The sequence below is a fragment of the Octopus bimaculoides genome, chromosome 18 (genome assembly GCF_046866305.1).
Source record: "Octopus bimaculoides isolate indiv1 chromosome 18, ASM4686630v1, whole genome shotgun sequence".
Classification (NCBI taxonomy): domain Eukaryota; kingdom Metazoa; phylum Mollusca; class Cephalopoda; order Octopoda; family Octopodidae; genus Octopus; species Octopus bimaculoides.
In genome coordinates this window covers 1,424,265-1,445,883 of record NC_142945.1, presented here as the reverse complement: position 1 = coordinate 1,445,883, position 21,619 = coordinate 1,424,265, and the positions used below count along the sequence as shown (strand labels likewise).

Sequence of the window (21,619 nt, the reverse complement as noted above, 5' to 3'; positions counted from 1 at the left end):
CATTCACCCGCCTTTGTCGTTACGACTTAAACCAAAGCAGAAGTTTGGGTCTAAAACTAGATTGAAGACCAGAGAATCAGTCTCAAGATCTTTTCAAATATCAAAATATCTTTAAAAAAAAAAACTAAATCGTCACTGGGTGGGCTTGAACCACCAACCTTTCGGTTAACAGCGGAACGCGCTAACCGATTGCACCACAGAGACAGACACTCACCAGACTTTGTCGTTACGACTTAAACCACAGCAGAAGTTTGGGTCTAAAACTAAATTGAAGTACAGAGAATCAGTCTCAAGTTCTTTTCAAATATCAAAATATCTTTAAAAAAGAAAACTAAATCGTCCCTGGGTGGGCTTGAACCACCAACCTTTCGGTTAACAGCCGAACGCGCTAACCGATTGCGCCACAGAGACAGACACTCACCAGCCTTTGTCGTTACGACTTAAACCAAAGCAGAAGTTTGGGTCTAAAACTAGATTGAAGAACAGAGAATCAGTCTCAAGATCTTTTCAAATATCAAAATATCTTTAAAAAAAAAGAAAGAAATCGTCTCTGGGTGGGCTTGAACCACCAACCTTTCGGTTAACAGCCGAACGCGCTAACCGATTGCGCCACAGAGACAGACACTCACCAGCCTTTGTCGTTACGACTTAAACCAAAGCAGAAGTTTGGGTCTAAAACTAGATTGAAGAACAGAGAATCAGTCTCAAGATCTTTTCAAATATCAAAATATCTTTAAAAAAAAAGAAATAAATCGACCCTGGGTGGGCTTTAACCACCAACCTTTCGGATAACAGCCGAACACGCTAACCGATTGCGCCACAGAGACAGACATTCACCACCCTTTGTCGTTACGACTTAAACCAATGCAGAAGTTTGTGTCTAAAACTAGATTGAAGAACAGAGAATCAGTCTCAAGATCTTTTCAAATATCAAAATATCTTTAAAAAAAAAAACTAAATCGACCCTGGGTGGACTTGAACCACCAACCTTTCGGTTAACAGCCGAACGCGCTAACCGATTGCGCCACAGAGACAGACATTCACCAGCCTTTGTCGTTACGACTTAAACCAAAGCAGAAGTTTGGGTCTAAAACTAGATTGAAGAACAGAGAATCAGTCTCAAGATCTTTTCAAATATCAAAATATCTTTAAAAAACAAAACTAAATCGTCCCTGGGTGGGCTTGAATCACCAACCTTTCGGTTAACAGCCGAACGTGCTAACCGATTGCTCCACAGAGACAGGCACTCACCAGCCTTTGTCGTTACGACTTAAACCAAAGCAGAAGTTTGGGTCTAAAACTAGATTGAAGAACAGAGAATCAGTCTCAAGATCTTTTCAAATATCAAAATATCTTTAAAAAAAAAAACAAAATCGTCCCTGGGTGGGCTTGAACCACCAACCTTTCGGTTAACAGCCGAACGCGCTAACCGATTGCGCCACAGAGACAGACACTCACCAGCCTTTGTCGTTACGACTTAAACCAAAGCAGAAGTTTGGGTCTAAATCTAGATTGAAGAACAGAGAATCAGTCTCAAGATCTTTTCAAATATCAAAATATCTTTTAAAAAAAAGAAATAAGTCGTCCCTGGGTGGGCTTGAACCACCAACCTTTCGGTTAACAGCCGAACGCGCTAACCGATTGCGCCACAGAGACAGACATTCACCAACCTTTGTCGTTACGACTTAAACCAAAGCAGAAGTTTGGGTCTAAAACTAGATTGAAGAACAGAGAATCAGTCTCAAGATCTTTTCAAATATCAAAATATCTTTAAAAAAAAAGAAATAAATCGTCCCTGTGTGGGCTTGAACCACCAACCTTTCGGTTAACAGCCGAACGCGCTAGCCGATTGCGCCACAGAGACAGACATTCACCAGCCTTTGTCGTTACGACTTAAACCAAAGCAGAAGTTTGGGTCTAAAACTAGATTGAAGAACAGAGAATCAGTCTCAAGATCTTTTCAAATATCAAAATATCTTTAAAAAAAAAAGAAATAAGTCGTCCCTGGGTGGGCTTGAACCACCAACCTTTCGGTTAACAGCCGGACGCGCTAACCGATTGCGCCACAGAGACAGACACTCACCAACCTTTGTCGTTACGACTTAAACCAAAGCAGAAGTTTGGGTCTAAAACTAGATTGAAGAACAGAGAATCAGTCTCAAGATCTTTTCAAATATCAAAATATCTTTAAAAAAAAAACTAAATCGTCCCTGGGTGGGCTTGAATCACCAACCTTTCGGTTAGCAGCCGAACGTGCTAACCGATTGCTCCACAGAGACAGGCACTCACCAGCCTTTGTCGTTACGACTTAAACCAAAGCAGAAGTTTGGGTCTAAAACTAGATTGAAGAACAGAGAATCAGTCTCAAGATCTTTTCAAATATCAAAATATCTTTAAAAAAAAAGAAATAAATCGAACCTGGGTGGGCTTGAACCACCAACTTTTCGGATAACAGCCGAACGCGCTAACCGATTGCGCCACAGAGACAGACACTCACCAGCCTTTGTCGTTACGACTTAAACCAAAGCAGAAGTTTGGGTCTAAAACTAGATTGAAGAACAGAGAATCAGTCTCAAGATCTTTTCAAATATCAAAATATCTTTAAAAAAAAAGAAATAAATCGACCCTGGGTGGGCTTGAACCACCAACCTTTCGGATAACAGCCGAACGCGCTAACCGATTGCGCCACAAAGACAGACATTCACCACCCTTTGTCGTTACGACTTAAACCAAAGCAGAAGTTTGTGTCTAAAACTAGATTGAAGAACAGAGAATCAGTCTCAAAATCTTTTCAAATATCAAAATATCTTTAAAAAAAAAGAAATAAATCGTCCCTGAGTGGGCTTGAACCACCAACCTTTCGGTTAACAGCCGAACGCGCTAACCGATTGCGCCACAGAGACAGACACTCACCAGCCTTTGTCGTTACGACTTAAACCAAAGCAGAAGTTTGGGTCTAAAACTAGATTGAAGAACAGAGAATCAGTCTCAAGATCTTTTCAAATATCAAAATATCTTTAAAAAAAAAGAAATAAATCGTCCCTGGGTGGGCGTGAACTACCAACCTTTCGATTAACAGCCGAACGCGCTAACCGATTGCGCCACAGAGACAGACACTCACCAGCCTTTGTCGTTACGACTTAAACCAAAGCAGAAGTTTGGGTCTAAAACTAGATTGAAGAACAGAGAATCAGTCTCAAGATCTTTTCAAATATCAAAATATCTTTAAAAAAAAAGAAATAAATCGTCCCTGGGTGGGCTTGAACCACCAACCTTTCGGTTAACAGCCAAACGCACTAACCGATTGCGCCACAGAGACAGACATTCACCAGCCTTTGTCGTTACGACTTAAACCAAAGCAGAAGTTTGGGTCTAAAACTAGATTGAAGAACAGAGAATCAGTCTCAAGATCTTTTCAAATATCAAAATATCTTTTAAAAAAAAAGAAATAAATCGACCCTGGGTGGGCTTGAACCACCAACCTTTCGGTTAACAGCCGAACGCGCTAACCGATTGCGCCACAGAGTCAGACATTCACCCGCCTTTGTCGTTACGACTTAAACCAAAGCAGAAGTTTGGGTCTAAAACTAGATTGAAGACCAGAGAATCAGTCTCAAGATCTTTTCAAATATCAAAATATCTTTAAAAAAAAAAACTAAATCGTCACTGGGTGGGCTTGAACCACCAACCTTTCGGTTAACAGCGGAACGCGCTAACCGATTGCGCCACAGAGACAGACACTCACCAGACTTTGTCGTTACGACTTAAACCACAGCAGAAGTTTGGGTCTAAAACTAAATTGAAGAACAGAGAATCAGTCTCAAGTTCTTTTCAAATATCAAAATATCTTTAAAAAAGAAAACTAAATCGTCCCTGGGTGGGCTTGAACCACCAACCTTTCGGTTAACAGCCGAACGCGCTAACCGATTGCGCCACAGAGACAGACACTCACCAGCCTTTGTCGTTACGACTTAAACCAAAGCAGAAGTTTGGGTCTAAAACTAGATTGAAGAACAGAGAATCAGTCTCAAGATCTTTTCAAATATCAAAATATCTTTAAAAAAAAAGAAAGAAATCGTCTCTGGGTGGGCTTGAACCACCAACCTTTCGGTTAACAGCCGAACGCGCTAACCGATTGCGCCACAGAGACAGACACTCACCAGCCTTTGTCGTTACGACTTAAACCAAAGCAGAAGTTTGGGTCTAAAACTAGATTGAAGAACAGAGAATCAGTCTCAAGATCTTTTCAAATATCAAAATATCTTTTAAAAAAAATGAAATAAATCGACCCTGGGTGGGCTTGAACCACCAACCTTTCGGTTAACAGCCGAACGCGCTAACCGATTGCGCCACAGAGTCAGACATTCACCCGCCTTTGTCGTTACGACTTAAACCAAAGCAGAAGTTTGGGTCTAAAACTAGATTGAAGACCAGAGAATCAGTCTCAAGATCTTTTCAAATATCAAAATATCTTTAAAAAAAAAAACTAAATCGTCACTGGGTGGGCTTGAACCACCAACCTTTCGGTTAACAGCGGAACGCGCTAACCGATTGCACCACAGAGACAGACACTCACCAGACTTTGTCGTTACGACTTAAACCACAGCAGAAGTTTGGGTCTAAAACTAAATTGAAGAACAGAGAATCAGTCTCAAGTTCTTTTCAAATATCAAAATATCTTTAAAAAAGAAAACTAAATCGTCCCTGGGTGGGCTTGAACCACCAACCTTTCGGTTAACAGCCGAACGCGCTAACCGATTGCGCCACAGAGACAGACACTCACCAGCCTTTGTCGTTACGACTTAAACCAAAGCAGAAGTTTGGGTCTAAAACTAGATTGAAGAACAGAGAATCAGTCTCAAGATCTTTTCAAATATCAAAATATCTTTAAAAAAAAAGAAAGAAATCGTCTCTGGGTGGGCTTGAACCACCAACCTTTCGGTTAACAGCCGAACGCGCTAACCGATTGCGCCACAGAGACAGACACTCACCAGCCTTTGTCGTTACGACTTAAACCAAAGCAGAAGTTTGGGTCTAAAACTAGATTGAAGAACAGAGAATCAGTCTCAAGATCTTTTCAAATATCAAAATATCTTTAAAAAAAAAGAAATAAATCAACCCTGGGTGGGCTTTAACCACCAACCTTTCGGATAACAGCCGAACACGCTAACCGATTGCGCCACAGAGACAGACATTCACCACCCTTTGTCGTTACGACTTAAACCAATGCAGAAGTTTGTGTCTAAAACTAGATTGAAGAACAGAGAATCAGTCTCAAGATCTTTTCAAATATCAAAATATCTTTAAAAAAAAAAACTAAATCGACCCTGGGTGGACTTGAACCACCAACCTTTCGGTTAACAGCCGAACGCGCTAACCGATTGCGCCACAGAGACAGACATTCACCAGCCTTTGTCGTTACGACTTAAACCAAAGCAGAAGTTTGGGTCTAAAACTAGATTGAAGAACAGAGAATCAGTCTCAAGATCTTTTCAAATATCAAAATATCTTTAAAAAACAAAACTAAATCGTCCCTGGGTGGGCTTGAATCACCAACCTTTCGGTTAACAGCCGAACGTGCTAACCGATTGCTCCACAGAGACAGGCACTCACCAGCCTTTGTCGTTACGACTTAAACCAAAGCAGAAGTTTGGGTCTAAAACTAGATTGAAGAACAGAGAATCAGTCTCAAGATCTTTTCAAATATCAAAATATCTTTAAAAAAAAAAACAAAATCGTCCCTGGGTGGGCTTGAACCACCAACCTTTCGGTTAACAGCCGAACGCGCTAACCGATTGCGCCACAGAGACAGACACTCACCAGCCTTTGTCGTTACGACTTAAACCAAAGCAGAAGTTTGGGTCTAAATCTAGATTGAAGAACAGAGAATCAGTCTCAAGATCTTTTCAAATATCAAAATATCTTTTAAAAAAAAGAAATAAGTCGTCCCTGGGTGGGCTTGAACCACCAACCTTTCGGTTAACAGCCGAACGCGCTAACCGATTGCGCCACAGAGACAGACATTCACCAACCTTTGTCGTTACGACTTAAACCAAAGCAGAAGTTTGGGTCTAAAACTAGATTGAAGAACAGAGAATCAGTCTCAAGATCTTTTCAAATATCAAAATATCTTTAAAAAAAAAGAAATAAATCGTCCCTGTGTGGGCTTGAACCACCAACCTTTCGGTTAACAGCCGAACGCGCTAGCCGATTGCGCCACAGAGACAGACATTCACCAGCCTTTGTCGTTACGACTTAAACCAAAGCAGAAGTTTGGGTCTAAAACTAGATTGAAGAACAGAGAATCAGTCTCAAGATCTTTTCAAATATCAAAATATCTTTAAAAAAAAAAGAAATAAGTCGTCCCTGGGTGGGCTTGAACCACCAACCTTTCGGTTAACAGCCGGACGCGCTAACCGATTGCGCCACAGAGACAGACACTCACCAACCTTTGTCGTTACGACTTAAACCAAAGCAGAAGTTTGGGTCTAAAACTAGATTGAAGAACAGAGAATCAGTCTCAAGATCTTTTCAAATATCAAAATATCTTTAAAAAAAAAACTAAATCGTCCCTGGGTGGGCTTGAATCACCAACCTTTCGGTTAGCAGCCGAACGTGCTAACCGATTGCTCCACAGAGACAGGCACTCACCAGCCTTTGTCGTTACGACTTAAACCAAAGCAGAAGTTTGGGTCTAAAACTAGATTGAAGAACAGAGAATCAGTCTCAAGATCTTTTCAAATATCAAAATATCTTTTAAAAAAAAGAAATAAGACGTCCCTGGGTGGGCTTGAACCACCAACCTTTCGGTTAACAGCCGAACGCGCTAACCGATTGCGCCACAGATACAGACACTCACCAGCCTTTGTCGTTACGACTTAAACCAAAGCAGAAGTTTGGGTCTAAAACTAGATTGAAGAACAGATAATCAGTCTCAAGATCTTTTCAAATATCAAAATATCTTTAAAAAAAATGAAATCAATCGTCCCTGGGTGGGCTTGAGCCACCAACCTTTCGGTTAACAGTCGAACGCGCTAACCGATTGCGCCACAGAGACAGACACTCACCAGCCTTTGTCGTTACGACTTAAACCAAAGCAGAAGTTTGGGTCTAAAACTAGATTGAAGAACAGAGAATCAGTCTCAAGATCTTTTCAAATATCAAAATATCTTTAAAAAAAAAACTAAATCGTCCCTGGGTGGGCTTGAATCACCAACCTTTCGGTTAGCAGCCGAACGTGCTAACCGATTGCTCCACAGAGACAGGCACTCACCAGCCTTTGTCGTTACGACTTAAACCAAAGCAGAAGTTTGGGTCTAAAACTAGATTGAAGAACAGAGAATCAGTCTCAAGATCTTTTCAAATATCAAAATATCTTTTAAAAAAAAGAAATAAGACGTCCCTGGGTGGGCTTGAACCACCAACCTTTCGGTTAACAGCCGAACGCGCTAACCGATTGCGCCACAGATACAGACACTCACCAGCCTTTGTCGTTACGACTTAAACCAAAGCAGAAGTTTGGGTCTAAAACTAGATTGAAGAACAGATAATCAGTCTCAAGATCTTTTCAAATATCAAAATATCTTTAAAAAAAATGAAATCAATCGTCCCTGGGTGGGCTTGAGCCACCAACCTTTCGGTTAACAGTCGAACGCGCTAACCGATTGCGCCACAGAGACAGACACTCACCAGCCTTTGTCGTTACGACTTAAACCAAAGCAGAAGTTTGGGTCTAAAACTAGATTGAAGAACAGAGAATCAGTCTCAAGATCTTTTCAAATATCAAAATATCTTTAAAAAAAGAGAAATAAATCGTCCCTGGGTGGGCTTGAACCACCAACCTTTCGGTTAACAGCCGAACGCGCTAACCGATTGTGCCACAGAGACAGACACTCACCAGCCTTTGTCGTTACGACTTAAACCAAAGCAGAAATTTGGGTCTAAAACTAGATTGAAGAACAGAGAATCAGTCTCAAGATCTTTTCAAATATCAAAATATCTTTAAAAAAAAAGAAATAAATCGAACCTGGGTGGGCTTGAACCACCAACCTTTCGGTTAACAGCCGAACGCGCTAACCGATTGCGCCACAGAGACAGACACTCGCTAGCATTTGTCGTTACGACTTAAACCAAAGCAGAAGTTTGGGTCTAAAACTAGATTGAAGAACAGAGAATCAGTCTCAAGATCTTTTCAAATATCAAAATATCTTTAAAAAAAAAAACTAAATCGTCCCTGGGTGGGCTTGAACCACCAACCTTTCGGTTAACAGCCGAACGCGCTAACCGATTGCGCCACAGAGACAGACACTCACCAGTCTTTGTCGTTACGACTTAAACCAAAGCAGAAGTTTGGGTCTAAAACTAGATTGAAGAACAGAGAATCAGTCTCAAGATCTTTTCAAATATCAAAATATCTTTAAAAAAAAAAACTAAATCGTCTCTGGGTGGGCTTGAACCACCAACCTTTCGGTTAACAGCCGAACGCGCTAACCGATTGCGCCACAGAGACAGACACTCACCAGCCTTTGTCGTTACGACTTAAACCAAAGCAGAAGTTTGGGTCTAAATCTAGATTGAAGAACAGAGAATCAGTCTCAAGATCTTTTAAAATATCAAAATATCTTTAAAAAAAAAAGAAATAAATCGTCCCTGGGTGGGCTTGAACCACCAACCTTTCGATTAACAGCCGAACGCGCTAACCGATTGCGCCACAGAGACAGACACTCACCAGCCATTGTTATTACGACTTAAACCAAAGCAGAAGTTTGGGTCTAAAACTAGATTGAAGAACAGAGAATAAGTCTCAAGATCTTTTCAAATATCAAAATATCTTTAAAAAAAAAGAAATCAATCGTCCCTGGGTGGGCTTGAACCACCAACCTTTCGGTTAACAGTCGAACGCGCTAACCGATTGCGCCACAGAGACAGACACTCACCAGCCTTTGTCGTTACGACTTAAACCAAAGCAGAAGTTTGGGTCTAAAACTAGATTGAAGAACAGAGAATCAGTCTCAAGATCTTTTCAAATATCAAAATATCTTTAAAAAAAAACTAAATCGTCCCTGGGTGGGCTTGAATCACCAACCTTTCGGTTAACAGCCGAACGTGCTAACCGATTGCTCCACAGAGACAGGCACTCACCAGCCTTTGTCGTTACGACTTAAACCAAAGCAGAAGTTTGGGTCTAAAACTAGATTGAAGAACAGAGAATCAGTCTCAAGATCTTTTCAAATATCAAAATATCTTTAAAAAAAAAAAAAAAATCGTCCCTGGGTGGGCTTGAACCACCAACCTTTCGGTTAACAGCCGAACGCGCTAACCGATTGCGCCACAGAGACATACACTCACCAGCCTTTGTCGTTACGACTTAAACCAAAGCAGAAGTTTGGGTCTAAAACTAGATTGAAGAACAGAGAATCAGTCTCAAGATCTTTTCAAATATCAAAATATCTTTTAAAAAAAAGAAATAAGTCGTCCCTGGGTGGGCTTGAACCACCAACCTTTCGGTTAACAGCCGAACGCGCTAGCCGATTGCGCCACAGAGACAGACATTCACCAGCCTTTGTCGTTACGACTTAAACCAAAGCAGAAGTTTGGGTCTAAAACTAGATTGAAGAACAGAGAATCAGTCTCAAGATCTTTTCAAATATCAAAATATCTTTAAAAAAAAAAGAAATAAGTCGTCCCTGGGTGGGCTTGAACCACCAACCTTTCGGTTAACAGCCGGACGCGCTAACCGATTGCGCCACAGAGACAGACACTCACCAACCTTTGTCGTTACGACTTAAACCAAAGCAGAAGTTTGGGTCTAAAACTAGATTGAAGAACAGAGAATCAGTCTCAAGATCTTTTCAAATATCAAAATATCTTTAAAAAAAAAACTAAATCGTCCCTGGGTGGGCTTGAATCACCAACCTTTCGGTTAGCAGCCGAACGTGCTAACCGATTGCTCCACAGAGACAGGCACTCACCAGCCTTTGTCGTTACGACTTAAACCAAAGCAGAAGTTTGGGTCTAAAACTAGATTGAAGAACAGAGAATCAGTCTCAAGATCTTTTCAAATATCAAAATATCTTTAAAAAAAAAAACTAAATCGTCCCTGGGTCGGCTTGAACCACCAACCTTTCGGTTAACAGCCGAACGCGCTAACCGATTGCGCCACAGAGACAGACACTCACCAGCCTATGTCGTTACGACTTAAACCAAAGCAGAAGTTTGGGTCTAAAACTAGATTGAAGAACAGAGAATCAGTCTCAAGATCTTTTCAAATATCAAAATATCTTTTAAAAAAAAGAAATAAGACGTCCCTGTGTGGGCTTGAACCACCAACCTTTCGGTTAACAGCCGAACGCGCTAACCGATTGCGCCACAGAGACAGACACTCACCAGCCTTTGTCGTTACGACTTAAACCAAAGCAGAAGTTTGGGTCTAAAACTAGATTGAAGAACAGATAATCAGTCTCAAGATCTTTTCAAATATCAAAATATCTTTAAAAAAAATGAAATCAATCGTCCCTGGGTGGGCTTGAGCCACCAACCTTTCGGTTAACAGTCGAACGCGCTAACCGATTGCGCCACAGAGACAGACACTCACCAGCCTTTGTCGTTACGACTTAAACCAAAGCAGAAGTTTGGGTCTAAAACTAGATTGAAGAACAGAGAATCAGTCTCAAGATCTTTTCAAATATCAAAATATCTTTAAAAAAAAAGAAATAAATCGTCCCTGGGTGGGCTTGAACCACCAACCTTTCGGTTAACAGCCGAACGCGCTAACCGATTGTGCCACAGAGACAGACACTCACCAGCCTTTGTCGTTACGACTTAAACCAAAGCAGAAATTTGGGTCTAAAACTAGATTGAAGAACAGAGAATCAGTCTCAAGATCTTTTCAAATATCAAAATATCTTTAAAAAAAAAGAAATAAATCGTACCTGGGTGGGCTTGAACCACCAACCTTTCGGTTAACAGCCGAACGCGCTAACCGATTGCGCCACAGAGACAGACACACGCTAGCCTTTGACGTTACGACTTAAACCAAAGCAGAAGTTTGGGTCTAAAACTAGATTGAAGAACAGAGAATCAGTCTCAAGATCTTTTCAAATATCAAAATATCTTTAAAAAAAAAAACTAAATCGTCCCTGGGTGGGCTTGAACCACCAACCTTTCGATTAAAAACCGAACGCGCTAACCGTTTGCGCCACAGAGACAGACACTCACCAGCCTTTGTCGTTACGACTTAAACCAGGTCAGAAGTTTGGGTCTAAAACTAGATTGAAGAACAGAGAATCAGTCTCAAGATCTTTTCAAATATCAAAATATCTTTAAAAAAAGAACTAAATCGTCCCTGGGTGGGCTTGAACCACCAACCTTTCGGTTAAAAGCCGAACGCGCTAACCGATTGCGCCACAGAGACAGACACTCACCAGTCTTTGTCGTTACGACTTAAACCAAAGCAGAAGTTTGGGTCTAAAACTAGATTGAAGAACAGAGAATCAGTCTCAAGATCTTTTCAAATATCAAAATATCTTTAAAAAAAAAGAAATAAATCGTACCTGGGTGGGCTTGAACCACCAACCTTTCGGTTAACAGCCGAACGCGCTAACCGATTGCGCCACAGAGACAGACACTCGCTAGCCTTTGTCGTTACGACTTAAACCAAAGCAGAAGTTTGGGTCTAAAACTAGATTGAAGAACAGAGAATCAGTCTCAAGATCTTTTCAAATATCAAAATATCTTTAAAAAAAAAAACTAAATCGTCCCTGGGTGGGCTTGAACCACCAACCTTTCGATTAAAAACCGAACGCGCTAACCGTTTGCGCCACAGAGACAGACACTCACCAGCCTTTGTCGTTACGACTTAAACCAGATCAGAAGTTTGGGTCTAAAACTAGATTGAAGAACAGAGAATCAGTCTCAAGATCTTTTCAAATATCAAAATATCTTTAAAAAAAGAACTAAATCGTCCCTGGGTGGGCTTGAACCACCAACCTTTCGGTTAACAGCCGAACGCGCTAACCGATTGCGCCACAGAGACAGACACTCACCAGTCTTTGTCGTTACGACTTAAACCAAAGCAGAAGTTTGGGTCTAAAACTAGATTGAAGAACAGAGAATCAGTCTCAAGATCTTTTCAAATATCAAAATATCTTTAAAAAAAAAAACTAAATCGTCTCTGGGTGGGCTTGAACCACCAACCTTTCGGTTAACAGCCGAACGCGCTAACCGATTGCGCCACAGAGACAGACACTCACCAGCCTTTGTCGTTACGACTTAAACCAAAGCAGAAGTTTGGGTCTAAATCTAGATTGAAGAACAGAGAATCAGTCTCAAGATCTTTTAAAATATCAAAATATCTTTAAAAAAAAAAGAAATAAATCGTCCCTGGGTGGGCTTGAACCACCAACCTTTCGATTAACAGCCGAACGCGCTAACCGATTGCGCCACAGAGACAGACACTCACCAGCCATTGTTATTACGACTTAAACCAAAGCAGAAGTTTGGGTCTAAAACTAGATTGAAGAACAGAGAATCAGTCTCAAGATCTTTTCAAATATCAAAATATCTTTAAAAAAAAAGAAATCAATCGTCCCTGGGTGGGCTTGAACCACCAACCTTTCGGTTAACAGTCGAACGCGCTAACCGATTGCGCCACAGAGACAGACACTCACCAGCCTTTGTCGTTACGACTTAAACCAAAGCAGAAGTTTGGGTCTAAAACTAGATTGAAGAACAGAGAATCAGTCTCAAGATCTTTTCAAATATCAAAATATCTTTAAAAAAAAACTAAATCGTCCCTGGGTGGGCTTGAATCACCAACCTTTCGGTTAACAGCCGAACGTGCTAACCGATTGCTCCACAGAGACAGGCACTCACCAGCCTTTGTCGTTACGACTTAAACCAAAGCAGAAGTTTGGGTCTAAAACTAGATTGAAGAACAGAGAATCAGTCTCAAGATCTTTTCAAATATCAAAATATCTTTAAAAAAAAAAACAAAATCGTCCCTGGGTGGGCTTGAACCACCAACCTTTCGGTTAACAGCCGAACGCGCTAACCGATTGCGCCACAGAGACAGACACTCACCAGCCTTTGTCGTTACGACTTAAACGAAAGCAGAAGTTTGGGTCTAAAACTAGATTGAAGAACAGAGAATCAGTCTCAAGATCTTTTCAAATATCAAAATATCTTTTAAAAAAAAGAAATAAGTCGTCCCTGGGTGGGCTTGAACCACCAACCTTTCGGTTAACAGCCGAACGCGCTAACCGATTGCGCCACAGAGACAGACATTCACCAACCTTTGTCGTTACGACTTAAACCAAAGCAGAAGTTTGGGTCTAAAACTAGATTGAAGAACAGAGAATCAGTCTCAAGATCTTTTCAAATATCAAAATATCTTTAAAAAAAAAGAAATAAATCGTCCCTGGGTGGGCTTGAACCACCAACCTTTCGGTTAACAGCCGAACGCGCTAGCCGATTGCGCCACAGAGACAGACATTCACCAGCCTTTGTCGTTACGACTTAAACCAAAGCAGAAGTTTGGGTCTAAAACTAGATTGAAGAACAGAGAATCAGTCTCAAGATCTTTTCAAATATCAAAATATCTTTAAAAAAAAAAGAAATAAGTCGTCCCTGGGTGGGCTTGAACCACCAACCTTTCGGTTAACAGCCGGACGCGCTAACCGATTGCGCCACAGAGACAGACACTCACCATCCTTTGTCGTTACGACTTAAACCAAAGCAGAAGTTTGGGTCTAAAACTAGATTGAAGAACAGAGAATCAGTCTCAAGATCTTTTCAAATATCAAAATATCTTTAAAAAAAAAACTAAATCGTCCCTGGGTGGGCTTGAATCACCAACCTTTCGGTTAGCAGCCGAACGTGCTAACCGATTGCTCCACAGAGACAGGCACTCACCAGCCTTTGTCGTTACGACTTAAACCAAAGCAGAAGTTTGGGTCTAAAACTAGATTGAAGAACAGAGAATCAGTCTCAAGATCTTTTCAAATATCAAAATATCTTTAAAAAAAAAAACTAAATCGTCCCTGGGTGGGCTTGAACCACCAACCTTTCGGTTAACAGCCGAACGCGCTAACCGATTGCGCCACAGAGACAGACACTCACCAGCCTATGTCGTTACGACTTAAACCAAAGCAGAAGTTTGGGTCTAAAACTAGATTGAAGAACAGAGAATCAGTCTCAAGATCTTTTCAAATATCAAAATATCTTTTAAAAAAAAGAAATAAGACGTCCCTGGGTGGGCTTGAACCACCAACCTTTCGGTTAACAGCCGAACGCGCTAACCGATTGCGCCACAGAGACAGACACTCACCAGCCTTTGTCGTTACGACTTAAACCAAAGCAGAAGTTTGGGTCTAAAACTAGATTGAAGAACAGATAATCAGTCTCAAGATCTTTTCAAATATCAAAATATCTTTAAAAAAAATGAAATCAATCGTCCCTGGGTGGGCTTGAGCCACCAACCTTTCGGTTAACAGTCGAACGCGCTAACCGATTGCGCCACAGAGACAGACACTCATCAGCCTTTGTCGTTACGACTTAAACCAAAGCAGAAGTTTGGGTCTAAAACTAGATTGAAGAACAGAGAATCAGTCTCAAGATCTTTTCAAATATCAAAATATCTTTAAAAAAAAAAACTAAATCGTCTCTGGGTGGGCTTGAACCACCAACCTTTCGGTTAACAGCCGAACGCGCTAACCGATTGCGCCACAGAGACAGACACTCACCAGCCTTTGTCGTTACGACTTAAACCAAAGCAGAAGTTTGGGTCTAAATCTAGATTGAAGAACAGAGAATCAGTCTCAAGATCTTTTAAAATATCAAAATATCTTTAAAAAAAAAAGAAATAAATCGTCCCTGGGTGGGCTTGAACCACCAACCTTTCGATTAACAGCCGAACGCGCTAACCGATTGCGCCACAGAGACAGACACTCACCACCCATTGTTATTACGACTTAAACCAAAGCAGAAGTTTGGGTCTAAAACTAGATTGAAGAACAGAGAATCAGTCTCAAGATCTTTTCAAATATCAAAATATCTTTAAAAAAAAAACTAAATCGTCTCTGGGTGGGCTTGAACCACCAACCTTTCGGTTAACAGCCGAACGCGCTAACCGATTGCGCCACAGAGACAGACACTCACCAGCCTTTGTCGTTACGACTTAAACCAAAGCAGAAATTTGGGTCTAAAACTAGATTGAAGAACAGAGAATCAGTCTCAAGATCTTTTCAAATATCAAAATATCTTTAAAAAAAAAGAAATAAATCGTCCCTCGGTGGGCTTGAACCACCAACCTTTCGGTTAACAGCCGAACGGGCTAACCGATTGCGCCACAGAGACAGACACTCGCTAGCCTTTGTCGTTACGACTTAAACCAAAGCAGAAGTTTGGGTCTAAAACTAGATTGAAGAACAGAGAATCAGTCTCAAGATCTTTTCAAATATCAAAATATCTTTAAAAAAAAAACTAAATCGTCCCTGGGTGGGCTTGAACCACCTACCTTTCGATTAACAACCGAACGCGCTAACCGTTTGCGCCACAGAGACAGACACTCACCAGCCTTTGTCGTTACGACTTAAACCAGATCAGAAGTTTGGGTCTAAAACTAGATTGAAGAACAGAGAATCAGTCTCAAGATCTTTTCAAATATCAAAATATCTTTAAAAAAAGAACTAAATCGTCCCTGGGTGGGCTTGAACCACCAACCTTTCGGTTAACAGCCGAACGCGCTAACCGATTGCGCCACAGAGACAGACACTCACCAGCCTTTGTCGTTACGACTTAAACCAAAGCAGAAGTTTGGGTCTAAAACTAGATTGAAGAACAGAGAATCAGTCTCAAGATCTTTTCAAATATCAAAATATCTTTAAAAAAAAAAGAAATAAATCGTCCCTGGGTGGGCTTGAACCACCAACCTTTCGATTAACAGCCGAACGCGCTAACCGATTGCGCCACAGAGACAGACACTCACCAGCCATTGTTATTACGACTTAAACCAAAGCAGAAGTTTGGGTCTAAAACTAGATTGAAGAACAGAGAATCAGTCTCAAGATCTTTTCAAATATCAAAATATCTTTAAAAAAAAAAACTAAATCGTCCCTGGGTGGGCTTGAACCACCAACCTTTCGATTAACAACCGAACGCGCTAACCGTTTGCGCCACAGAGACAGACACTCACCAGCCTTTGTCGTTACGACTTAAACCAGATCAGAAGTTTGGGTCTAAAACTAGATTGAAGAACAGAGAATCAGTCTCAAGATCTTTTCAAATATCAAAATATCTTTAAAAAAAGAACTAAATCGTCCCTGGGTGGGCTTGAACCACCAACCTTTCGGTTAACAGCCGAACGCGCTAACCGATTGCGCCACAGAGACAGACACTCACCAGTCTTTGTCGTTACGACTTAAACCAAAGCAGAAGTTTGGGTCTAAACCTAGATTGAAGAACAGAGAATCAGTCTCAAGATCTTTTCAAATATCAAAATATCTTTAAAAAAAAAAACTAAATCGTCTCTGGGTGGGCTTCAACCACCAACCTTTCGGTTAACAGCCGAACGCGCTAACCGATTGCGCCACAGAGACAGACACTCACCAGCCTTTGTCGTTACGACTTAAACCAAAGCAGAAGTTTGGGTCTAAAACTAGATTGAAGAACAGAGAATCAGTCTCAAGATCTTTTCAAATATCAAAATATCTTTAAAAAAAACAACTAAATCGTCTCTGGGTGGGCTTGAACCACCAACCTTTCGGTTAACAGCCGAACGCGCTAACCGATTGCGCCACAGAGACAGACACTCACCAGCCTTTGTCGTTACGACTTAAACCAAAGCAGAAATTTGGGTCTAAAACTAGATTGAAGAACAGAGAATCAGTCTCAAGATCTTTTCAAATATCAAAATATCTTTAAAAAAAAAGAAATAAATCGTCCCTGGGTGGGCTTGAACCACCAATGTTTCGGTTAACAGCCGAACGCGCTAACCGATTGCGCCACAGAGACAGACACTCACCAGTCTTTGTCGTTACGACTTAAACCAAAGCAGAAGTTTGGGTCTAAAACTAGATTGAAGAACAGAGAATCAGTCTCAAGATCTTTTCAAATATCAAAATATCTTTAAAAAAAAAAACTAAATCGTCCCTGGGTGGGCTTGAACCACCAACCTTTCGATTAACAACCGAACGCGCTAACCGTTTGCGCCACAGAGACAGACACACACCAGCCTTTGTCGTTACGACTTAAACCAGATCAGAAGTTTGGGTCTAAAACTAGATTGAAGAACAGAGAATCAGTCTCAAGATCTTTTCAAATATCAAAATATCTTAAAAAAAAGAACTAAATCGTCCCTGGGTGGGCTTGAACCACCAACCTTTCGGTTAACAGCTGAACGCGCTAACCGATTGCGCCACAGAGACAGACACTCACCAGCCTTTGTCGTTACGACTTAAACCAAAGCAGAAGTTTGGGTCTAAATCTAGATTGAAGAACAGAGAATCAGTCTCAAGATCTTTTAAAATATCAAAATATCTTTAAAAAAAAAAGAAATAAATCGTCCCTGGGTGGGCTTGAACCACCAACCTTTCGATTAACAGCCGAACGCGCTAACCGATTGCGCCACAGAGACAGACACTCACCAGCCATTGTTATTACGACTTAAACCAAAGCAGAAGTTTGGGTCTAAAACTAGATTGAAGAACAGAGAATCAGTCTCAAGATCTTTTCAAATATCAAAATATCTTTAAAAAAAAAGGACTAAATCGTCCCTGGGTGGGCTTGAACCACCAACCTTTCGGTTAACAGCCGAACGCGCTAGCCGATTGCGCCACAGAGACAGACACTCGCTAGCCTTTGTCGTTACGACTTAAACCAAAGCAGAAGTTTGGGTCTAAAACTAGATTGAAGAACAGAGAATCAGTCTCAAGATCTTTTCAAATATCAAAATATCTTTAAAAAAAGAACTAAATCGTCCCTGAGTGTGCTTGAACAACCAACCTTTCGGTTAACAGCCGAACGCGCTAACCGATTGCGCCACAGAGACAGACACTCACCAGCCTTTGTCGTTACGACTTAAACCAAAGCAGAAGTTTGGGTCTAAAACTAGATTGAAGAACAGAGGATCAGTCTCAAGATCTTTTCAAATATCAAAATATCTTGAAAAAAAAAGAAATAAATCGTCCCTGGGTGGGCTTGAACCACCAACCTTTCGGTAAACAGCCGAACGCGCTAACCGATTGCGTCACAGAGACAGACACTCAGCAGTCATTGTTATTACGACTTAAACCAAAGCAGAAGTTTGGGTCTAAAACTAGATTGAAGAACAGAGAATCAGTCTCAAGATCTTTTCAAATATCAAAATATCTTTAAAAAAAAAGAAATAAATCGTCCCTGGGTGGGCTTGAACCACCAACCTTTCGTTTAACAGCCGAACGCGCTAACCGATTGCGGCACAGAGACAGACACTCACCAGCCTTTGTCATTACGACTTAAACCAAAGCAGAAGTTTGGGTCTAAAACTAGATTGAAGAACAGAGAATCAGTCTCAAGATCTTTTCAAATATCAAAATATCTTTAAAAGAAAAAATTAAATCGTCCCTGGGTTGGCTTGAACCACCAACCTTTCGGTTAACAACCGAACGCACTAACCGATCGCGCCACAGAGACAGACACTCACCAGCATTTGGCGTTACGACTTAAACCAAAGCAGAAGTTTGGGTCTAAAACTAGATTGAAGAACAGAGAATCAGTCTCAAGATCTTTTCAAATATCAAAATATCTTTAAAAAAAAAGAAATAAATCGTCATTGCGTGGGCTTGAACCACCAACCTATCGATTAACAGCCGAACGCGCTAACCGATTGCGCCACAGAGACAGACGCGCACCAGCCATTGTTATTACGACTTAAACCAAAGCAGAAGTTTGGGTCTAAAACTAGATTGAAAAACAGAGAATCAGTCTCAAGATCTTTTCAAATATCAAAATATCTTTAAAAAAAAAGAAATAAATCGTCCCTGGGTGGGCTTGAACCACCAACCTTTCGGTTAACAGCCGAACGCGCTAACCGATTGCGCCACAGAGACAGACACTCACCAGCCTTTGTCGTTACGACTTAAACCAGATCAGAAGTTTGGGTCTAAAACTAGATTGAAGAACAGAGAATCAGTCTCAAGATCTTTTCAAATATCAAAATATCTTTAAAAAAAGAACTAAATCGTCCCTGGGTGGGCTTGAACCACCAACCTTTCGGTTAACAGCCGAACGCGCTAACCGATTGCGCCATAGAGACAGACACTCACCAGTCTTTGTCGTTACGACTTAAACCAAAGCAGAAGTTTGGGTCTAAAACTAGATTGAAGAACAGAGAATCAGTCTCAAGATCTTTTCAAATATCAAAATATCTTTAAAAAAAAAAACTAAATCGTCTCTGGGTGGGCTTGAACCACCAACCTTTCGGTTAACAGCCGAACGCGCTAACCGATTGCGCCACAGAGACAGACACTCACCAGCCTTTGTCGTTACGACTTAAACCAAAGCAGAAGTTTGGGTCTAAAACTAGATTGAAGAACAGAGAATCAGTCTCAAGATCTTTTCAAATATCAAAATATCTTTAAAAAAAACAACTAAATCGTCTCTGGGTGGGCTTGAACCACCAACCTTTCGGTTAACAGCCGAACGCGCTAACCGATTGCGCCACAGAGACAGACACTCACCAGCCTTTGTCGTTACGACTTAAACCAAAGCAGAAATTTGGGTCTAAAACTAGATTGAAGAACAGAGAATCAGTCTCAAGATCTTTTCAAATATCAAAATATCTTTAAAAAAAAAGAAATAAATCGTCCCTGGGTGGGCTTGAACCACCAATGTTTCGGTTAACAGCCGAACGCGCTAACAGATTGCGCCACAGAGACAGACACTCGCTAGCCTTTGTCGTTACGACTTAAACCAAAGCAGAAGTTTGGGTCTAAAACTAGATTGAAGAACAGAGAATCAGTCTCAAGATCTTTTCAAATATCAAAATATCTTTAAAAAAAAAAACTAAATCGTCCCTGGGTGGGCTTGAACCACCAACCTTTCGATTAACAACCGAACGCGCTAACCGTTTGCGCCACAGAGACAGACACTCACCAGCCTTTGTCGTTACGACTTAAACCAGATCAGAAGTTTGGGTCTAAAACTAGATTGAAGAACAGAGAATCAGTCTCAAGATCTTTTCAAATATCAAAATATCTTTAAAAAAAGAACTAAATCGTCCCTGGGTGGGCTTGAACCACCAACCTTTCGGTTAACAGCCGAACGCGCTAACCGATTGCGCCACAGAGACAGACACTCACCAGCCTTTGTCGTTACGACTTAAACCAAAGCAGAAGTTTGGGTCTAAATCTAGATTGAAGAACAGAGAATCAGTCTCAAGATCTTTTAAAATATCAAAATATCTTTAAAAAAAAAAGAAATAAATCGTCCCTGGGTGGGCTTGAACCACCAACCTTTCGATTAACAGCCGAACGCGCTAACCGATTGCGCCACAGAGACAGACACTCACCAGCCATTGTTATTACGACTTAAACCAAAGCAGAAGTTTGGGTCTAAAACTAGATTGAAGAACAGAGAATCAGTCTCAAGATCTTTTCAAATATCAAAATATCTTTAAAAAAAAAGGACTAACTCGTCCCTGGGTGGGCTTGAACCACCAACCTTTCGGTTAACAGCCGAACGCGCTAGCCGATTGCGCCACAGAGACAGACACTCGCTAGCCTTTGTCGTTACGACTTAAACCAAAGCAGAAGTTTGGGTCTAAAACTAGATTGAAGAACAGAGAATCAGTCTCAAGATCTTTTCAAATATCAAAATATCTTTAAAAAAAGAACTAAATCGTCCCTGAGTGTGCTTGAACAACCAACCTTTCGGTTAACAGCCGAACGCGCTAACCGATTGCGCCACAGAGACAGACACTCACCAGCCTTTGTCGTTACGACTTAAACCAAAGCAGAAGTTTGGGTCTAAAACTAGATTGAAGAACAGAGGATCAGTCTCAAGATCTTTTCAAATATCAAAATATCTTTAAAAAAAAAACTAAATCGTCCCTGGGTGGGCTTGAACCACCAACCTTTCGGTTAACAGCCGACCGCGCTAACCGATTGCGCCACAGAGACAGACACCCGCCAGCCTTTGTCATTACGACTTAAACCAAAGCAGAAGTTTGGGTCTAAATCTAGATTGAAGAACAGAGAATCAGTCTCAGGATCTTTTCAAATATCAAAATATCTTTTAAAAAATAGAAATAAATCGTCCCTGGGTGGGCTTGAGCCACCAACCTTTCGGTTAACAGCCGAACGCGCTAACCGATTGCGCCACAGAGAGAGACACTCACCAGCCATTGTTATTACGACTGAAACCAAAGCAGAAGTTTGGGTCTAAAACTAGATTGAAGAACAGAGAATCAGTCTCAAGATCTTTTCAAATATCAAAATATCTTTAAAAAAAAAGAAATTAATCGTCCCTGGGTGGGCTTGAACCACCAACCTTTCGGTTAACAGCCGAACGCGCTAACCGATTGCGCCACAGAGACAGACACTCACCAGCCTTTGTCGTTACGACTTAAACCAGATCAGAAGTT

The 21,619-nt window shown here is 41.0% G+C and overlaps 35 non-coding genes across 35 annotated transcripts; all 35 read right to left on the bottom strand.

The window, feature by feature from the left end:
* Nucleotides 1-337: 337 nt before the first annotated feature.
* Nucleotides 338-411, bottom strand: Trnan-guu (transfer RNA asparagine (anticodon GUU)). The gene has a single exon. It is a non-coding gene; the product is annotated as a tRNA-Asn (tRNA).
* A 134-nt stretch (nt 412-545) lies between these two features.
* On the bottom strand, nt 546-619 carry Trnan-guu (transfer RNA asparagine (anticodon GUU)). The gene has a single exon. It is a non-coding gene; the product is annotated as a tRNA-Asn (tRNA).
* Nucleotides 620-1,374: 755 nt separating this feature from the next.
* Nucleotides 1,375-1,448, bottom strand: Trnan-guu (transfer RNA asparagine (anticodon GUU)). Its single transcript has one exon. It is a non-coding gene; the product is annotated as a tRNA-Asn (tRNA).
* Nucleotides 1,449-1,582: 134 nt separating this feature from the next.
* Nucleotides 1,583-1,656, bottom strand: Trnan-guu (transfer RNA asparagine (anticodon GUU)). The gene has a single exon. It is a non-coding gene; the product is annotated as a tRNA-Asn (tRNA).
* Nucleotides 1,657-2,205: 549 nt separating this feature from the next.
* Nucleotides 2,206-2,279, bottom strand: Trnas-gcu (transfer RNA serine (anticodon GCU)). Its single transcript has one exon. It is a non-coding gene; the product is annotated as a tRNA-Ser (tRNA).
* A 1,589-nt stretch (nt 2,280-3,868) lies between these two features.
* On the bottom strand, nt 3,869-3,942 carry Trnan-guu (transfer RNA asparagine (anticodon GUU)). The gene has a single exon. It is a non-coding gene; the product is annotated as a tRNA-Asn (tRNA).
* A 134-nt stretch (nt 3,943-4,076) lies between these two features.
* On the bottom strand, nt 4,077-4,150 carry Trnan-guu (transfer RNA asparagine (anticodon GUU)). Its single transcript has one exon. It is a non-coding gene; the product is annotated as a tRNA-Asn (tRNA).
* Nucleotides 4,151-4,699: 549 nt separating this feature from the next.
* Trnan-guu (transfer RNA asparagine (anticodon GUU)) lies at nt 4,700-4,773 on the bottom strand. The gene has a single exon. It is a non-coding gene; the product is annotated as a tRNA-Asn (tRNA).
* Nucleotides 4,774-4,907: 134 nt separating this feature from the next.
* Nucleotides 4,908-4,981, bottom strand: Trnan-guu (transfer RNA asparagine (anticodon GUU)). The gene has a single exon. It is a non-coding gene; the product is annotated as a tRNA-Asn (tRNA).
* Nucleotides 4,982-5,736: 755 nt separating this feature from the next.
* Nucleotides 5,737-5,810, bottom strand: Trnan-guu (transfer RNA asparagine (anticodon GUU)). The gene has a single exon. It is a non-coding gene; the product is annotated as a tRNA-Asn (tRNA).
* Nucleotides 5,811-5,944: 134 nt separating this feature from the next.
* Nucleotides 5,945-6,018, bottom strand: Trnan-guu (transfer RNA asparagine (anticodon GUU)). The gene has a single exon. It is a non-coding gene; the product is annotated as a tRNA-Asn (tRNA).
* A 549-nt stretch (nt 6,019-6,567) lies between these two features.
* Nucleotides 6,568-6,641, bottom strand: Trnas-gcu (transfer RNA serine (anticodon GCU)). Its single transcript has one exon. It is a non-coding gene; the product is annotated as a tRNA-Ser (tRNA).
* A 548-nt stretch (nt 6,642-7,189) lies between these two features.
* Trnas-gcu (transfer RNA serine (anticodon GCU)) lies at nt 7,190-7,263 on the bottom strand. The gene has a single exon. It is a non-coding gene; the product is annotated as a tRNA-Ser (tRNA).
* A 965-nt stretch (nt 7,264-8,228) lies between these two features.
* On the bottom strand, nt 8,229-8,302 carry Trnan-guu (transfer RNA asparagine (anticodon GUU)). Its single transcript has one exon. It is a non-coding gene; the product is annotated as a tRNA-Asn (tRNA).
* Nucleotides 8,303-8,435: 133 nt separating this feature from the next.
* Nucleotides 8,436-8,509, bottom strand: Trnan-guu (transfer RNA asparagine (anticodon GUU)). The gene has a single exon. It is a non-coding gene; the product is annotated as a tRNA-Asn (tRNA).
* Nucleotides 8,510-9,264: 755 nt separating this feature from the next.
* Trnan-guu (transfer RNA asparagine (anticodon GUU)) lies at nt 9,265-9,338 on the bottom strand. The gene has a single exon. It is a non-coding gene; the product is annotated as a tRNA-Asn (tRNA).
* Nucleotides 9,339-9,887: 549 nt separating this feature from the next.
* Nucleotides 9,888-9,961, bottom strand: Trnas-gcu (transfer RNA serine (anticodon GCU)). The gene has a single exon. It is a non-coding gene; the product is annotated as a tRNA-Ser (tRNA).
* A 1,378-nt stretch (nt 9,962-11,339) lies between these two features.
* On the bottom strand, nt 11,340-11,413 carry Trnak-uuu (transfer RNA lysine (anticodon UUU)). The gene has a single exon. It is a non-coding gene; the product is annotated as a tRNA-Lys (tRNA).
* Nucleotides 11,414-11,960: 547 nt separating this feature from the next.
* Nucleotides 11,961-12,034, bottom strand: Trnan-guu (transfer RNA asparagine (anticodon GUU)). The gene has a single exon. It is a non-coding gene; the product is annotated as a tRNA-Asn (tRNA).
* A 133-nt stretch (nt 12,035-12,167) lies between these two features.
* Nucleotides 12,168-12,241, bottom strand: Trnan-guu (transfer RNA asparagine (anticodon GUU)). Its single transcript has one exon. It is a non-coding gene; the product is annotated as a tRNA-Asn (tRNA).
* A 755-nt stretch (nt 12,242-12,996) lies between these two features.
* On the bottom strand, nt 12,997-13,070 carry Trnan-guu (transfer RNA asparagine (anticodon GUU)). Its single transcript has one exon. It is a non-coding gene; the product is annotated as a tRNA-Asn (tRNA).
* A 134-nt stretch (nt 13,071-13,204) lies between these two features.
* On the bottom strand, nt 13,205-13,278 carry Trnan-guu (transfer RNA asparagine (anticodon GUU)). The gene has a single exon. It is a non-coding gene; the product is annotated as a tRNA-Asn (tRNA).
* Nucleotides 13,279-13,827: 549 nt separating this feature from the next.
* On the bottom strand, nt 13,828-13,901 carry Trnas-gcu (transfer RNA serine (anticodon GCU)). The gene has a single exon. It is a non-coding gene; the product is annotated as a tRNA-Ser (tRNA).
* Nucleotides 13,902-14,034: 133 nt separating this feature from the next.
* Nucleotides 14,035-14,108, bottom strand: Trnan-guu (transfer RNA asparagine (anticodon GUU)). Its single transcript has one exon. It is a non-coding gene; the product is annotated as a tRNA-Asn (tRNA).
* A 134-nt stretch (nt 14,109-14,242) lies between these two features.
* Nucleotides 14,243-14,316, bottom strand: Trnan-guu (transfer RNA asparagine (anticodon GUU)). Its single transcript has one exon. It is a non-coding gene; the product is annotated as a tRNA-Asn (tRNA).
* Nucleotides 14,317-14,657: 341 nt separating this feature from the next.
* Nucleotides 14,658-14,731, bottom strand: Trnan-guu (transfer RNA asparagine (anticodon GUU)). Its single transcript has one exon. It is a non-coding gene; the product is annotated as a tRNA-Asn (tRNA).
* A 341-nt stretch (nt 14,732-15,072) lies between these two features.
* Nucleotides 15,073-15,146, bottom strand: Trnan-guu (transfer RNA asparagine (anticodon GUU)). The gene has a single exon. It is a non-coding gene; the product is annotated as a tRNA-Asn (tRNA).
* A 546-nt stretch (nt 15,147-15,692) lies between these two features.
* Nucleotides 15,693-15,766, bottom strand: Trnan-guu (transfer RNA asparagine (anticodon GUU)). Its single transcript has one exon. It is a non-coding gene; the product is annotated as a tRNA-Asn (tRNA).
* A 548-nt stretch (nt 15,767-16,314) lies between these two features.
* Nucleotides 16,315-16,388, bottom strand: Trnan-guu (transfer RNA asparagine (anticodon GUU)). Its single transcript has one exon. It is a non-coding gene; the product is annotated as a tRNA-Asn (tRNA).
* A 340-nt stretch (nt 16,389-16,728) lies between these two features.
* Nucleotides 16,729-16,802, bottom strand: Trnan-guu (transfer RNA asparagine (anticodon GUU)). The gene has a single exon. It is a non-coding gene; the product is annotated as a tRNA-Asn (tRNA).
* Nucleotides 16,803-19,011: 2,209 nt separating this feature from the next.
* On the bottom strand, nt 19,012-19,085 carry Trnan-guu (transfer RNA asparagine (anticodon GUU)). The gene has a single exon. It is a non-coding gene; the product is annotated as a tRNA-Asn (tRNA).
* A 339-nt stretch (nt 19,086-19,424) lies between these two features.
* On the bottom strand, nt 19,425-19,498 carry Trnan-guu (transfer RNA asparagine (anticodon GUU)). The gene has a single exon. It is a non-coding gene; the product is annotated as a tRNA-Asn (tRNA).
* Nucleotides 19,499-19,631: 133 nt separating this feature from the next.
* On the bottom strand, nt 19,632-19,705 carry Trnan-guu (transfer RNA asparagine (anticodon GUU)). Its single transcript has one exon. It is a non-coding gene; the product is annotated as a tRNA-Asn (tRNA).
* A 547-nt stretch (nt 19,706-20,252) lies between these two features.
* On the bottom strand, nt 20,253-20,326 carry Trnan-guu (transfer RNA asparagine (anticodon GUU)). The gene has a single exon. It is a non-coding gene; the product is annotated as a tRNA-Asn (tRNA).
* A 1,171-nt stretch (nt 20,327-21,497) lies between these two features.
* Trnan-guu (transfer RNA asparagine (anticodon GUU)) lies at nt 21,498-21,571 on the bottom strand. The gene has a single exon. It is a non-coding gene; the product is annotated as a tRNA-Asn (tRNA).
* Between the last annotated feature and the right edge of the window lie 48 nt (nt 21,572-21,619).